Source organism: Spermophilus citellus, assembly GCF_964194105.1.
Source record: "Spermophilus citellus genome assembly, chromosome: 3".
Lineage (NCBI taxonomy): Eukaryota > Metazoa > Chordata > Mammalia > Rodentia > Sciuridae > Spermophilus > Spermophilus citellus.
Window position 1 is genome coordinate 23110234 of NC_138184.1, and position 14446 is coordinate 23124679.

At 33.5% G+C, this 14446-nt stretch overlaps 1 protein-coding gene across 4 annotated transcripts in view; it reads right to left on the reverse strand.

The window, feature by feature from the left end:
- CTNNB1 (catenin beta 1) overlaps nt 1-14446 on the reverse strand; it is a 35224-nt gene that overhangs the window by 15669 nt on the left and 5109 nt on the right. Inside the window, exon 2 of one of the 4 annotated variants that reach the window (XM_081284375.1) lies at nt 8599-8776. The exons of the other annotated variants lie outside the window; for them this stretch is intronic. The gene's annotated coding sequence lies outside the window, so the exon portion shown is untranslated. The remainder of the gene's footprint in view (nt 1-8598; nt 8777-14446) is intronic. 4 annotated transcript variants of the gene reach the window in all.

Below are 14446 nucleotides of genomic sequence, written 5' to 3' on the forward strand. Positions count from 1 at the left end.
GAAAGGATATTAAAAACATTCTATACTGAACTTTTCCTTTGGTCAATGTCAACAAACTCAGAAACCAACTAGCAGTCATGTCATGTCTACAGGTTATATGCTTCCATTCATCAGGCTTCACTGAAATATAGGATTTGATCTTCACTGTTGATGCAAGTCAAAATATTTTAGTCATGTTACTAGATAAACTTGTCTTTGTGGGCTGACCTGATAACTTGAACATGATTTATATGATTTTACAGAAAAAAAAGTAAGTTTGTGTTTCAAACTTACAAAATCCGTTAGTATGCTGGGGACTTCTCAACACCTAAGAATTGTTCTCACTCTTCATTGCAACCCTGAGATGAGGGTGGGGTAATGTCCATTAGCAAGTATGAGTAAAAATCAGAAGTAAAAATGGAGAACTACAGAGTTACAGCATAGGTCCCCTCACTCCTATAATGTTCTGCACACAGATCCAAATAAACCAAAACTCTGAACATTATTCACCAACGAAACTGAAGGGACCATCCAGGGAGAGGTAGGGCAGAGTCTTGCCCTAAAGGAAAAACCTTCCTCATTCTTCCTCTAACCAGAGCTTCCAGGCCAAAGCCTGGCTCTCCTCCACCACACCCTGCCAATTATTAAAGGGGCCAGGCCCTGAGCTTACAAGAAGCCAAGACTTACTAATCACTTTAGAACAACCTTTAACATCATAGTAAAAAACTCAAGAAAAGCCAACAAAAAAAAATTCAACTCTGCAGAAACAGACAAAATGTAAAAATGTGGGGGTAAAGAAATATTTTAACTTTGCACACCCATACATTACAGAGAATAAGTAAACTATATAATAGAACTTTATTTATGCTTCCAGAGCATAAAGGAGAAAGACAAAGACTATCAATGCAGGCAGGAGACCAAAACGCCAACTAACAGACATTTCAAAAAGATTTATAAGAAACAAAAGTGGGAAGATCTACGTACCAACTAAGATGGGCAGGCAGGTGCTTAAAAATCATGAAATACTAAATGCTCTTACATGCAGTGATCACTAACTCCATCAGAATGCTTTGTGTTTAAAAGCTGTATTACCACCAACTTACTATTTTCCCAAGTTATGTTTTGACAAAGAAAGAAGGTGCTGGTGGACACATGTGTCCTTTACTTTGGTCTTGTCTGCTATGTAAGTATATACTCTTTCCAATTAAATGTTTTATAAAGAATACCTCAAAATTTATCTTGCTATTTGATTTATATTCTATAAATTCTCCTGTCAGAGTCACATGAGAATTCTAATACAACAAACTTGGAATTCACCTTAAACTTATCTTTCCAGTAATCACCAGGACAACATTATCTTAATTATTAAGTTTTTTAAAAAGGTACAGTACTACTAACTGGGAGTTACTTTACCATTTAAAATTAACGCAAGTGTTATAAAAATGACAGCTTTATACTAGCAGTTCATACTAACAATTCACCTTTCCCACAATCTGTACTAGAACACAGGCAATCATTTTTTTCCCTCTATTAAAATCTACTCTATTTCAGGAGTTATCAGAAACTTTTGATGTATCTCCAGAGATTAAAAAAGTTATTAGTATAATTTAATTTGTACATCTAAAAGCACATGCATGTGTATTTTTACCAACTGTCCCTGACAATGCTTTGCCATTGCAAAAATTAATGCAATTTCCCAAAATCTTCCTGTTTTAGCACTTTTCACTCAATAAGTTTTTAAGTCACATTTCACTCTAGGTTTCTTTCTGTTTTTACTCTTTGGCTATGTGTGTGTCTTGGGAGTCGTCTTCCTGGAATGGCAATAAGGAACAAATACCAAAAGACCTTTGCTTCTCCAAAATACCTAAAGTTTATGTGCCTTTGGTATTGTCTTAGTGCACAAGTGGCTATTAGAAATATAAAATGTCTTTGTGGCAGGGAAAATAAAGATGCTCCCCCAAATGATCTCTTCCTTCTCCCAATAACTGTTTTCTCTACCCCAGCATAAAATAATATATGCTCAGTCTAAAAGGTTTCCTGGTCATTTCCATAACTTGGTAAGACCAGCACACAGTTAATGATGGCATTTTAGTTATAGTGATATTACATTCAACAAAGTAACTGTAGAACATGTATCTATACACATATACATAAGCTTTCCTCCCACTCTTGGATGTTTAATTTGTCCTTCCCTCATTTCTCATTTCTTCCATTACCAGAAATTCTACAAGTAGTACTACTGGGCTTAAGGGTAAGAATATTTAAGTCCCTTGACACATATCTCCAAAATACTGAAATAAATATTTATTTAAATAAGTACTGACAGATCATAAGTTAATATAATTTTCACAGAAGGCATCATACAAGTGACCAACCTACCCAAAGTCTTGTCAACTATTGAAAGTTGTCTGAGATTATAGTTATGTCCACCTATCTAACATATTTATCACATCAACACCATCCACCCTAAAAATGTTTTTAACTTTTATGCAGATTAAGTGCTTAAACTTTTTTTTTTTAACTTTCTGGCTACATGTATTTTTTTAGCATGATAAATGTTTAATGTAACCTTTTATTATTTTTATGGAGTATGTGTACATATTATATAAAAATAATTCCCTTTATTTTTTATTTTTTGGGGGTACAGGAGATTGAACTCAGAGCACTCGACCAACGAGCCATATCCCCATCCCTATTTTGTATTTTATTTAGAGACAGGGCCTCACTGAGTTGTTTAGCGCCTCGCTTTTGCTAAGGCTGGCTTTGAACTTGTGATCCTCCTGTCTCAGCCTCCAAAGCCGATGGGATTACAGGCATGCTCGCTCCACCAAACCCAGCAAAATAAGCCCCTTATAAACACATGCAGTCAATTCTGTCTCAGAATATAACTTTACTATTTAAAATAGTTGGATTAAGATAATATCCTTTACATTTATTAATTTATTGTTAATTTCATCAATGAGTAACTTCACACAGAATCTGGATTGATAACAATCTTATAATAGTACTCGTCCTGGGCGGGGGAGGGGTTTAAAATAATCTTTTGCTCCACCTCCAAAAACCAATTAATACAAAAAGCAGACATTGTTTTTCTCCAGTATACTGCTGCTTGTTAACAAAAGCAAACAAAAAGATTGATATTTTAGAACAAAGCTATTCAAAGTACTTTACACATACAGGCTTGATCTACATAGGCACATTTTCATAATTTCCAAGATATAATTTCATGCTAATTATATTTAAAAGCCCCAAAATAATGCCTTATACTTTTATGTAGTAAAATATACAAAGAATGTGCCACAGCCATTTCATACTAAGGGGAGACACAATGGAAATGGGATAGGAAAGGGTATCAAAGATGGTTTTAACTCTTATATAGTATTTTTTGTTAAAAAAAATCAAAATAAAAAAAATCAGAACAAAACTGCATTAACTACAAAATGTTAATGTGGTTGGTGAGTGCATAGGTTTCATTATTTTGTATACTTTGTATGTAAAAGTAATGGAATGAAAATAAGAAAATAGCTATCAGCATTTCAAACACAATTTTAAAATAAAAATATCTGTACATTAGTCTTTTTAAAATAACTAAAATTGAGCTATTCAGGAGATATGATTAATAGTTTTAGTAGAAACTGGCTTGTTATTCTAAAAAAAGTTTTTCATTCTTATTTACTACATTACATTTCATCAAATACACACACAAAAAAAGAGAGAGAGATAAAATTTGGGTAAGTATAGGAAAAACACAAAAGGCCATGGTTAAGAAGCCCAATCAATGTTAAGTGAAACTGAAACTCTGAAACCAAAAAGGAACACACAATGTATACATATATACATAAACCCACACAGACACAACACACATTCATTTTAATTCTGGACATAACCCCACTACAAATAATGTAATTTTTAAAATAATATATTGGAACACGTAAAACATGACTAATGGCCAACATCCATAGTACAAAAAAAAATGAGAGAAATGAATAAAAAAATACATTGCAAAGAAAGAGCATTTCAAAGAAAAATAGAAAGTGAGCAATAATGTTTACAATGTTTAAACCCATGTACCTTTTTTTTTTTTTTGTAGTTGCAGATGGACCCATACCTATATTTTATTTATTTTTATGTGGTGCTGAGAATCAAACCCGGTGTCTCACATGAGTTAGGTGAGCACTCTGCCACTGAGCCCCAGCCTCAGCCCCCAAATCCATGTACCTTTTGCTTATCAGACTGGCAATGATTGCTGAGAAGGATACCATTAAACTAGCAGAATTTTTTTAGAGTAAGCTGGCACTATTCGCTGAATTAAGTTTAAGTACTTTGTAACTTAAAAATATTCAATTTTTCTAACAGATATGTATCCTGCAGGAATGTTCATAGAAGCATAACACAAGGTCTGTACAGTGAAATACTCAGAGAAAAAGGTAGAAATTACCCATATGTCCACCAACAAAGGCTGAATAAATAATAATTTACTCATTACATGAAATACATATTCATCCACTGAACCAATTTTAAGTGCCTTTTATGTTACTGGCATTGCAATAACAAAGAGTAAGAGAGTCAAGGCCACACTTTAGTAAAGCTTATATTCTACTATTACAGAACTACACAATAAAAACAGGACAATTTAAGAGAATGAGAAATGTTATAAAGAAAATAAACAAGGTGAGAAGAATGTCACTGGTAGAAGAGGAGTGCCACTCTAACCAAGAGTGGTTGGTCAGGGAAGGCCTCTCTAACTAAGTGACATTTGAGCAGAGGAGGAGCTCACCAGGTAAGGATAGGCAGAATTACTCCATGTTGTGATTAAATGCAAAGCATAGAATATGTTTAGGGTGGAAAAGGTCACTCAGACATGATGGTGCGATCTGTAATGCAAGTGACTCAGGAGCCTGAGGCAGGAGGATCAAGTTGAAGGCCTGCCTCAACAACCTAGCAAAATCCAAAACAATATTTTGCCTATGTTACAGAACTAAATATATAGAAATAATAACATTATTTTAAAAAGTATTGGTCCAAGAAGGTATCTTGTGAAATTGTTTAGCCCTACACTTTTAGCCAAATATTCAAATACAAAGCTAAGGATATATTTTCTATGAAAGAGTTGCCTATGAAAGAGACTATAAAAGACTCATGGAAACTTGCCTCAATGGCAAAAACAAATTGCTAAAAATAAAATATAATAAAAAGTGATATATTCTTGGAAAAATAACCTATATTTTTTTTCTAAAGCAAGGAAATAATATTTACTGCAATTTTTTATGTTTAGACAAGTAATTTATTAAAGATTCTCATTCTTTCATAATTTTTATCCTATAAAAGTCAGCACTCTAAGACTCAAATAAAAGCATGCCAAATTTCTGATGATGTCACCATCATGTCCTAAATCTTTTATAGCATAATTTGAAGATACTACCAGATATCAACTTGAACACTCAATTTTCCCCTAACATACTAAAACAAGGCTACATAATTAAGGCCACAACTTCAGTTCTGAGCCTAGTCTATTTCCTTTAATCTTCCTAGCAACCTCACAAAGTAGGGAGGCATCATTCCCCCAAATTATCACATGAGAAAACTAACTAGCAGCAGTCAATACAGGAGTACAGCTAATGAACTGCTCAGTTAGAATGCAAATCCAGGTCTTCAGGTCTCTCTGTAGCTTAGTCACATGCAAGTTACTGATAAATGGTAAGATCAGTGTTGCAGATAAAAGTAAGGTTAGTTAGCAATTTTAGATATAGGTATCCTCTGAACAATAACCACAGCCAAATTATTTTTTAAAAAATCCTTTAATCCTACCAAGATCTGAACTGCTACATATTGCTACATATTCCCTACTACTGAAGTTGTACCTTGTATACAACACGTTGTACGTTGTATACAACACTAGATATGCCAAAAAGGAAAAAAAAAGGAATATTTTACTTCAAGAAAGTTTCCATGTGATTCTGCAATTTGTATTTGGGGTAAAAATGGGAGTTCATAACTCACTTGAATCAAATGTATGAAAGATGATATGTCATGAGCTTTGTAATGTTTTTAACAACCAATAAAAAAAAAAGAAAAGAAAGTTTCCATGTTAATCTGTTCTATGTCTAGAACTACAGGCAGAATTACTGGCAGGGACTCAATGGCTTCTAGAAGTAATTTAATGCACCTGCTTTATAGCACATTAAGGATAACATTCCTCTTCTCCAGTTGTTACAAGTTTCCCTTCCCTATCAAAATCACATAACTGATCTTTAAAAAAAAAAAAAAAAAAAAAAAAAAAAAAGCTCAATGAATGAATTCTATGAGGGTTGAGACTGTTTCTTTAGTTCCTCACTGTTTTCAAAGTATTGAGCATATATTAAGCCCTTAAACATTTGATAAACTAAGTTTGCCAATTAAAAAATGCTCAAAAAGCAGACAGTATCACACACAAAATGTAATATAAAGGCTTAGATATCCAACAATTATATATAACCTAAGAGGTTTTTAAATGCCTCAGATCCATGAAGGTTTCATTTATGAAGAACTAATACATCTAGAACAAGGATGAACAAACAAGGATGAACAAACTTTCTGTCAAGTGCCAGACAGTAAGTTTTTTGTGGGCCATAGGTTCTCTGTTGAAACTACACAATTCTGTGACTAAAATTTGAAAGTAGCTACAGATAGTATCATACTAATGAACATAGCTATTTTCCAATAGAACTTCACTCATGAAAACCAAAATATGAATTCCATATCATTTTCATTATGTTGTGCAATATTATACTTCTTTTGACTTGTTTCCAGCCATTTAAAAATGTAAAAAAACATTCTTACAAAAACAGAAGTATGCAATAGTTTGTCAACTCCTCATTTTATTATACATTTTAGGTAAATGAATTTATATTTTAAGTAAATATATTAAGCTTAAATGCGAAGGCCTGAACAGAAAAGAGTTTCAAGTGGGTTAACAGGTTACAAAGAAAGGTCACAATGTTTTCTGTGTGAAAAACACAAAACTGAACCCAATGATACACCAAGACTATTTGAGAAAAACATTTCCAGTCATTAAGACTAGTATATAATAAACCAGAATGTAAGACTAGTATATAATAAACCAGAATGCAGTTTCAATATATGCATGACTTTTATTTTCCATATAAAGTTAGCTCAAAGGTTCCCTTAAAACTGGCAGATCCTTCCAAGGTGTTAATCAGGTTAACTAGGAACATCTAAAATTACAGATGACTAAGCAGTTCTTTATTAGAGGGGCTGGTATATGGTCCTGGTATTACACTTTTAAGTGTCATAGGTTGCTGCTGCTGCTACCCCCAGCTAAATAGTATGTTATAAATTATAACATGGTCGAAGTTCTATGAATAACATTAGGAAGTAATTCAAGGTAAAAAATAAAAAGAGCAAAACCCCAAAAACAAAAACCCCTGACCCCAAAGAGTAACCTAACATCAGCTCCCTAAGAAACATGTATTCATTAAAACATAGATTCCTATCTTTAGCAACCTTCTGTCCCCCACCACCATGTTAAATTTATGTTATTCCCCCAAAAGAAAGACATTTTTCTTCTGTTGAGAGCCTTACCCTAGGTTCTCTAATATTTGGGAAGAGAATATTAAGGAAGCTAGGAAGCTTTTATTTTAAAAATGTAACTGCTTTTTATTTTAATATAAATATCTTTAATAAGAAACAGCCCCTAATCTTTGTTCTATTGTGAATCCCAAAATAAACCAGTAAATGAGTCATAACCTGGTGCTACACATGAATATCCCAATGGCATATTTTTTTCTCAATTTGCCAATTGTTGCATATTCAAAAGATTTGTTTGTTCCAAGGAAAGCTTTCCCATGTTTCCTTTATTTACTCAATAGTTTCAGGAAATAGAAATACCAACAGCATAATGCAATGTACAGATTTCATTCATTTATTCAACAAATATTTATCCATCAGCTATATGCTGGGAGAAACTGTTAACAGATTCTAGATGTAGGGTAATTAAAACAAATATGGTTCTTGCATTGAGAGGGACAGACAGTAACTTAACAATTACAAAGAAAGAGTGATTAACTAAGCAACAAAGTGTCAGAGGAAAATATAATGACCAAGCAGAAGATCTCACTAAGAATAACCTGAGACTTCTGAAGGACAACCTTCAAGCAGATGCGATTAAGATGCAAAAGAGCCAGCCTGTGAGTAAAACAAAACACATTCCAAAATAAAAAATACTATATGCAAAGGTCTGGAGTCATGAAAGAACTTCATCTTTTAAGAAGAAATCTTCAGATCAGAGTGGTTTGATTATACAGAGAGGGGTGAGTGCAAGGAGATGAGGCTGAAAACAGCCAGATTATATGGGATACTCTAGCCTTTGGGAAGGAATGTTTTTCTCTCTTCTAAATTTCATCAGAACTCATAAAAGGTTATAAAGTACATGAATGAACAAGCTGTCATTTGCACTTTAAAAAGCTGGTTCTAGCTACAATTTGAAACCTGGAAGGAAAACATAAAGAATAAATACCAGTACAGCAGCTAGAGCAAAAAATAGTCCAAGTGATGGGTATTAGCTTAGGCTAGCATAGCAGTGCTAGGCACAAAAAATAGCTAGACTGTAGTAATGCTTACTTTATCTGTGCCGATGAAATGGATATAGTAGATGAGAGAAATTAGATAAGAGGAATTAAAATGATTTCTAGGGCTGGGGATGTGGCTCAAGTGGTAACGCGCTCGCCTGGCATGCGTGGGGCGCTGGGTTCGATCCTCAGCACCACATAAAAATAAAAGATGTTGTGTCCACCGAAAACTGAAAAATAAATATTAAAAATTAAAAAAAAAAGATTACTCCTAGGTGTCTGGCTTGAGCAGTTAGGTCTAGTAGTGATATGTAAGTAAAAAAGAGGTGTTTTTAAAATTGCACTAGTCATGTGGCTATTAACAGTTAAATTTAATTTACTATTAAAAAATAAGTTCTTGTCACACGGCTACATTTCAAATGTTCAACAGTCACATATCTGGACACTACCATATTGGACTGCACAGATAAATATTTCCACCAATAGAAAATATTTTACTGGACAGTGCTATTCTAAAAGGAAAAAAGTACAAAATGCACCAGATGCTGAATGATCCAGCAAATCTAAAGTAAAAAAGTATTCATCTGATTAGACAACAGAGGTTCAGCAGTGAACTCAACAAAAGCATGTTCACTGGAATAAGAACACAAACTGGAATGAGGATGAAAACTGGAGACCATGTATATAAGATATCTCTTTCAGTCTGTGCAAGGGAGCAGAAAATTAAATGGGGCATTAGCTAAAAGGAAACAAAAGCTGGTTGGTTCTGGAATATTCATTCAACAAACCTTTTTGAATACCTATAAATTTCATACACTGTTTTGGATACCAGGGAATACAAAGCCAGGAAAAGAAGCCTGTAGAGGAAAAATAAAAAGCAAGTAAACACCTGTTACACATCACAGTATGATTAACTGCCAGAAGTTAAATACATGAGTATAATAAGAGTGAAATTGAGTGAACAAAGATATCTCACTGTGGAAGTGATATCTGACATCAGTCCATAAATGTTTGATCAATTTAAGGAAAAAAAAAGTCAAATGGCAGCAAGAAGAGAAAAGTAATACCTACTGATGAAGGTCATGGTCTGAACACATAGGAGCTTGTGCTTTTCCTGAGAAGTAAACCTCCTAGAGATTTCTGAACAGAAAAGTTACATGATCTATTGCTTTAAAAAGGATTACAACAGCTACTGTGTTGAGAATACACTTAAAGGAAGACCAATTAGAAAGCCTTTGCAATAATCCAGGCAAAGATTAAGACAGCATGGCTATGGTTAATTTTTGGATATATTTTGAAAGAAAAGCAGACAGGATTTACAGAAAGAATTTTGGAGGGTGGGAGAAAGATGAGTGAGGAACTGCAAAGTCTTAAGCCTGAGTAAGAGAGTTTTATCTAAGAAAGGCAAAATATATATATAAATCTTTGGGAGAAACTAGGTCAGTTTTAGATTTATTAATATCAAAAATGTTAATATGAGAATGTTAATATGCAGAATATGAGAATGTTAGAGTTAAGAAGCAACCGAGGCTAGGAATAAAAAAAAAAATGGAAGTCATTAGCAAATAGCTGTAAACATCATTTATTTAAAGTTAGATAACAAATATGGACAACCAGAGGTCACAGAAATGGATGAAAAATCAACGAAGCAACAGCCAGTAGGGCAGAAAGAAAACCTACCTAGACAGAGTCAAGTGAAACAAATGTTGCTAGCAAATGGGCTAATTGCTACAAATAGGTTAAATGATATGAAGACTAAAAATTTGTAACACTGGTAGGGGTTCAAAAAAAGGGGGCAAATAGCACATATATGCAACTATTTCAAAGTGTTTGCCTTAAAGAGAGACAGAGACTAGGGTGGTGAGTGAAAAAAGAAATGGTAGAAAAGATTTTTTTAAATGGGATAAATAATAGCACTTTAGTGTGCTTATGGGAAGAATCAGCAGAGAAGTAAAATACCAAGGATGCAAGAGAAGGGAGAATGAATGAAAGGCAGAGTAATATTCTCGAAAGCAAAAAGGGAATGTCATCTAGTATACAATTACAATGAATTGGTCAGTTTTACCTTAAGAGCAAATATTGGAGACATCCATTCACAGCATCAGAGAAGAATGTAAAGGGAACAGTAATACATATGGGAGCTTATAGGAATTCTTCCAATTGCTCAATATTCTTAGTGAACTGGAAAGTAAGGACATTAAGTTAGAGTGAGAAAGTAGAAAGGAAGTATTGGACATTACATTGTAGAGGGAAAAGTACAAGATAGTCACAAAGTGAACTAACAGATTATGGATCACTGGGCATTGTCCCATGGAAGGACAAGGTTGTTGAGCACATATAAAGGAAAGTGATTACAATTAAAAATGAAATTTCACTTGGGTATAAATTAGAGTGACTGATGGGAAATTTCGTCTGGGTAGACTAGGTTCCAGTGGGGCTGTAGAAGGGCTGTTGGAACTGAAGTATTTACTAAAGGAATAAGAGAGTGGAGTGCCTGAAATGAGATGGGGAGAGAGGGCAAAGTTACTGGTACAAAAAAGGTATTCTAGGATATGACAATGGGAATGTGACAGAATTAAGGTGGAAAATAAGATCACAAGAGAAGAAATCAGAGAACTAAGCGGTCAGGATACTGGAAGCATATTCTACACCAATGTTACTCAAAGTGCCAAAACAGACTCTGTGCCAGATTATAAATCAAAACACTGCTTTCTTCATCAAAAAGTCTTGCTTCAAAAAAAAAAAAAAAAAAAAAAAAGCCAGTTGAACTCAGTGAACTTAGTGACAGGTAATTCACGTTTTGAAATAAATTTAATACAATTCGTACTGGCAATAAAGAGTTCATAAACCAGATTTGAAATTAGCACTGTTCTATATGGGTACCGATATTACCAAGTTAAAAAGGAGAGAGTGACAATGAGGACCTAATAAAGTGTTCCAGGAAGGAGGAGAATGACCAAGGAAGATGTTTGAAATCAAGAAAAGTAGTGGGTAGTAAAATTTGATACCATTAAAATCAAAGCTTGGAACTTTGAGAATGACCAAGAAGTAATTCTGGAATAATGCATTCCAGAAGTCATAATGAATGGATTTCAAAAGATGATGGTAAGTGGGAGATGGGGACTAAAATAGATTCTTGGGAGAACAAGGTATAACTAAAGTAACAAACTCCTTGAAAAGGCATGCACCAGGACTGGCCTCGACCAAAATGCAATTCTTCCTTCATTGTAAAGATGCACCTTTAATATAGCCTGATGATCGGAAGGTTGGGGTGTGAAGTAGGTTCTAGCTTCTAGTCAAGGAGAAAGAAGAGGCATTAAATCGTACTTTGCCTTAGTCCTTTCTAGACAAATGTTTAAGGATTTGGGATATAATGAAAAAAAGGACAAACCTAAGACCCATTAGCATATAGTCAAAGTATTCTTCAAGTATGATCAATAGTACTGTGTAACAACAAAAACAACAAAACAATCCCATTTTAGTGTTCCCAGCTTCCCCATATTAAACAATATTATTTTAACTATATTCACTCTGCCTCAATAATGACCACCAATCTTCTGGTATTCCTAGATGTCTAATCTCTATAAACTTCCTAGCCTTTCATTTCTCATCTATAATTCAGAAGCCAAAAAAGTGACGGCAAAATTAAAAGTAGGGATTAATGATATATGGAAGACAACTCAGATATAAAATAACATCAGTTGGGCTAAAAAGCTAAATGAACAATAGCATTTGGCAAAATGCCAGAAAACTGACACATTAAATTTACAATTCTATTTAAGTACAGCCTTATCATATTATTTTTCCTAAACAACAATTTTTCATCTAAATGAATTATAAGGTATAGATAATATACCTTATTTGACATCATTTCATTCTTTCAATCATCTCAGAATGGAATGCAGTGTTTTCCTATACAGGGGACTGGAATTCCATTTGGAAGCTTCCAGGATCAGCTACACTTAAAAATGTTACCAAGAATCCCTTGTTCCTCCTTTATACACATGGCATTCATCTAGTACATGAAAACTTCAAAGACAGATTCATTCCCTATACCCTTACCCCAAATCACTTTAATTATACTTAAAAAAGAGTACAGTACTTAAAGTCTGTTATAGCTCTTCAATCAGTTTACTTTGTATTAAAGGGAAATTGGGATAACTTTGCAACAACCACTTCTCAGTGCATCAAATTATTCAGATTATCTTCAAATTGCACTCCCAAGAAACTCTGTAGTAAATTTAACTTCTCATATTTTTATGTGAATAGTGTCCAATAGTGTTACATAACATACATATGTATCACTATTATTTCAGCTATCACAAAACTGTTAATGAAAGCTCATTAAATTCATCTTTCAGCTTGTGTAACACTTTTACTTCCAACTCAGGATCAATTACTAGCATTTAAGATAAAATGTATTAACTAGGGCTAAGGTCTATGACATGAAGACTGACAAACTTTAAAGAACAAGTCAGCTAACCACACCCCCTCATTTTTTTAACATATCTGTTTCAAATCAGTTAAAAAGAAAGTATCAGTCCAGCAACTCATGAATCATTAAATCACAAGCAAAATCATGGAAACATTAGTGAAAAAATTTTAAAATTGAAATAAATGGAGGAGAAAATGACAAATGTTATGAAGCAGTTTCACCCCATCATCATCCAGCTGTTCAAGCTCTTCAAAGTGTCAGAGGAAGAGGGGGAAGCTTTTCCAAAAATTCAAAAGAAATCAGAGTTAAGAAAACTTCTGAAATATTATAAAAGAAACTTTAAAATGGCTCCATAAAATCACTGGGAATTGTGGGATAATCAAGGGGGAAGTGAGGCACCTGAGATTAATGCTTTATGAAAGTTTCACTGATCAGCTTGCATTTTGTACATACTTTATAAGAATTACAGCCTACAGCACTATTTTCAGGTAATGTTTTTTAAAACCAATGTTGGCTTATGATCAGTCAACTTTTCAAAGTCTGGAAATAAAAAACCTTGTTAGAATAAAATATTTAACTTAAATCTATTAAACTGTTGCATAAAATCTGTATTGACTAAAAAGGGATTAAGTAAAACACATTCAATTAATTAAAATTTTAAATCTAGTATAATACCAATAGTTATGCTTAAAAATGCTAAGGCTTCTGATGAAAACTAGGACATGATTTAAAGTGTAAAATTTGAGGTTGACAGAAATTGTGTTTATACAGAATCTTTCCAGCATTAAGTGTCTTAATAGGTTAAGTTTTGATACTCCCTTTAAAATGATAAAGAACTGTATTTAAGCTGGTCAGGTAATGAAATGAGCAAGTTATTTCGCCCCTTCTTTCTTGAATCAAACCATCCTAATTTCTAATTTAAAAGTGTGGGTCTCCCAGACTTCACAAACAAGTTAATAATATGAATACTGTTTCTTAAGTTCCTTATCATCAATTAATAGAAGGCATTTTCCAAGTGCTTAAATAAAAACTTACCAGTTATTTGCTAAATTACATAAATTCAAGAACCAGTCATTTCAAAATATCACCACAAAAACCTATATACCAAATACTACTACTACAGACAGCAGTACTATATACAAATTAGCAGTATTCTACAATAGATGCATTTTATTTGGGCTGAAGAACGTCTTAACATTTGAATTTCATATGCTAATATTTGCACATTGAAAGATGTATATTAATCCGAATTTCCTACTTCTTGTAGGCCAAAAAAAAAAAAAAAAAAAAAGATGAAGAGGATGATGATCTGGCAAAATAAACCATATTTTCACATGATGCCTGGTGCTGCTTACAACTAGCTGCTTCCATGAGACATGGTGCTTTCCCATTGGAGGTTCTGAGTGGTCTGAGATACCCAGTATCTTCCTGACCCTAAAAATACCTGAGTAGCCATTTCTACTAC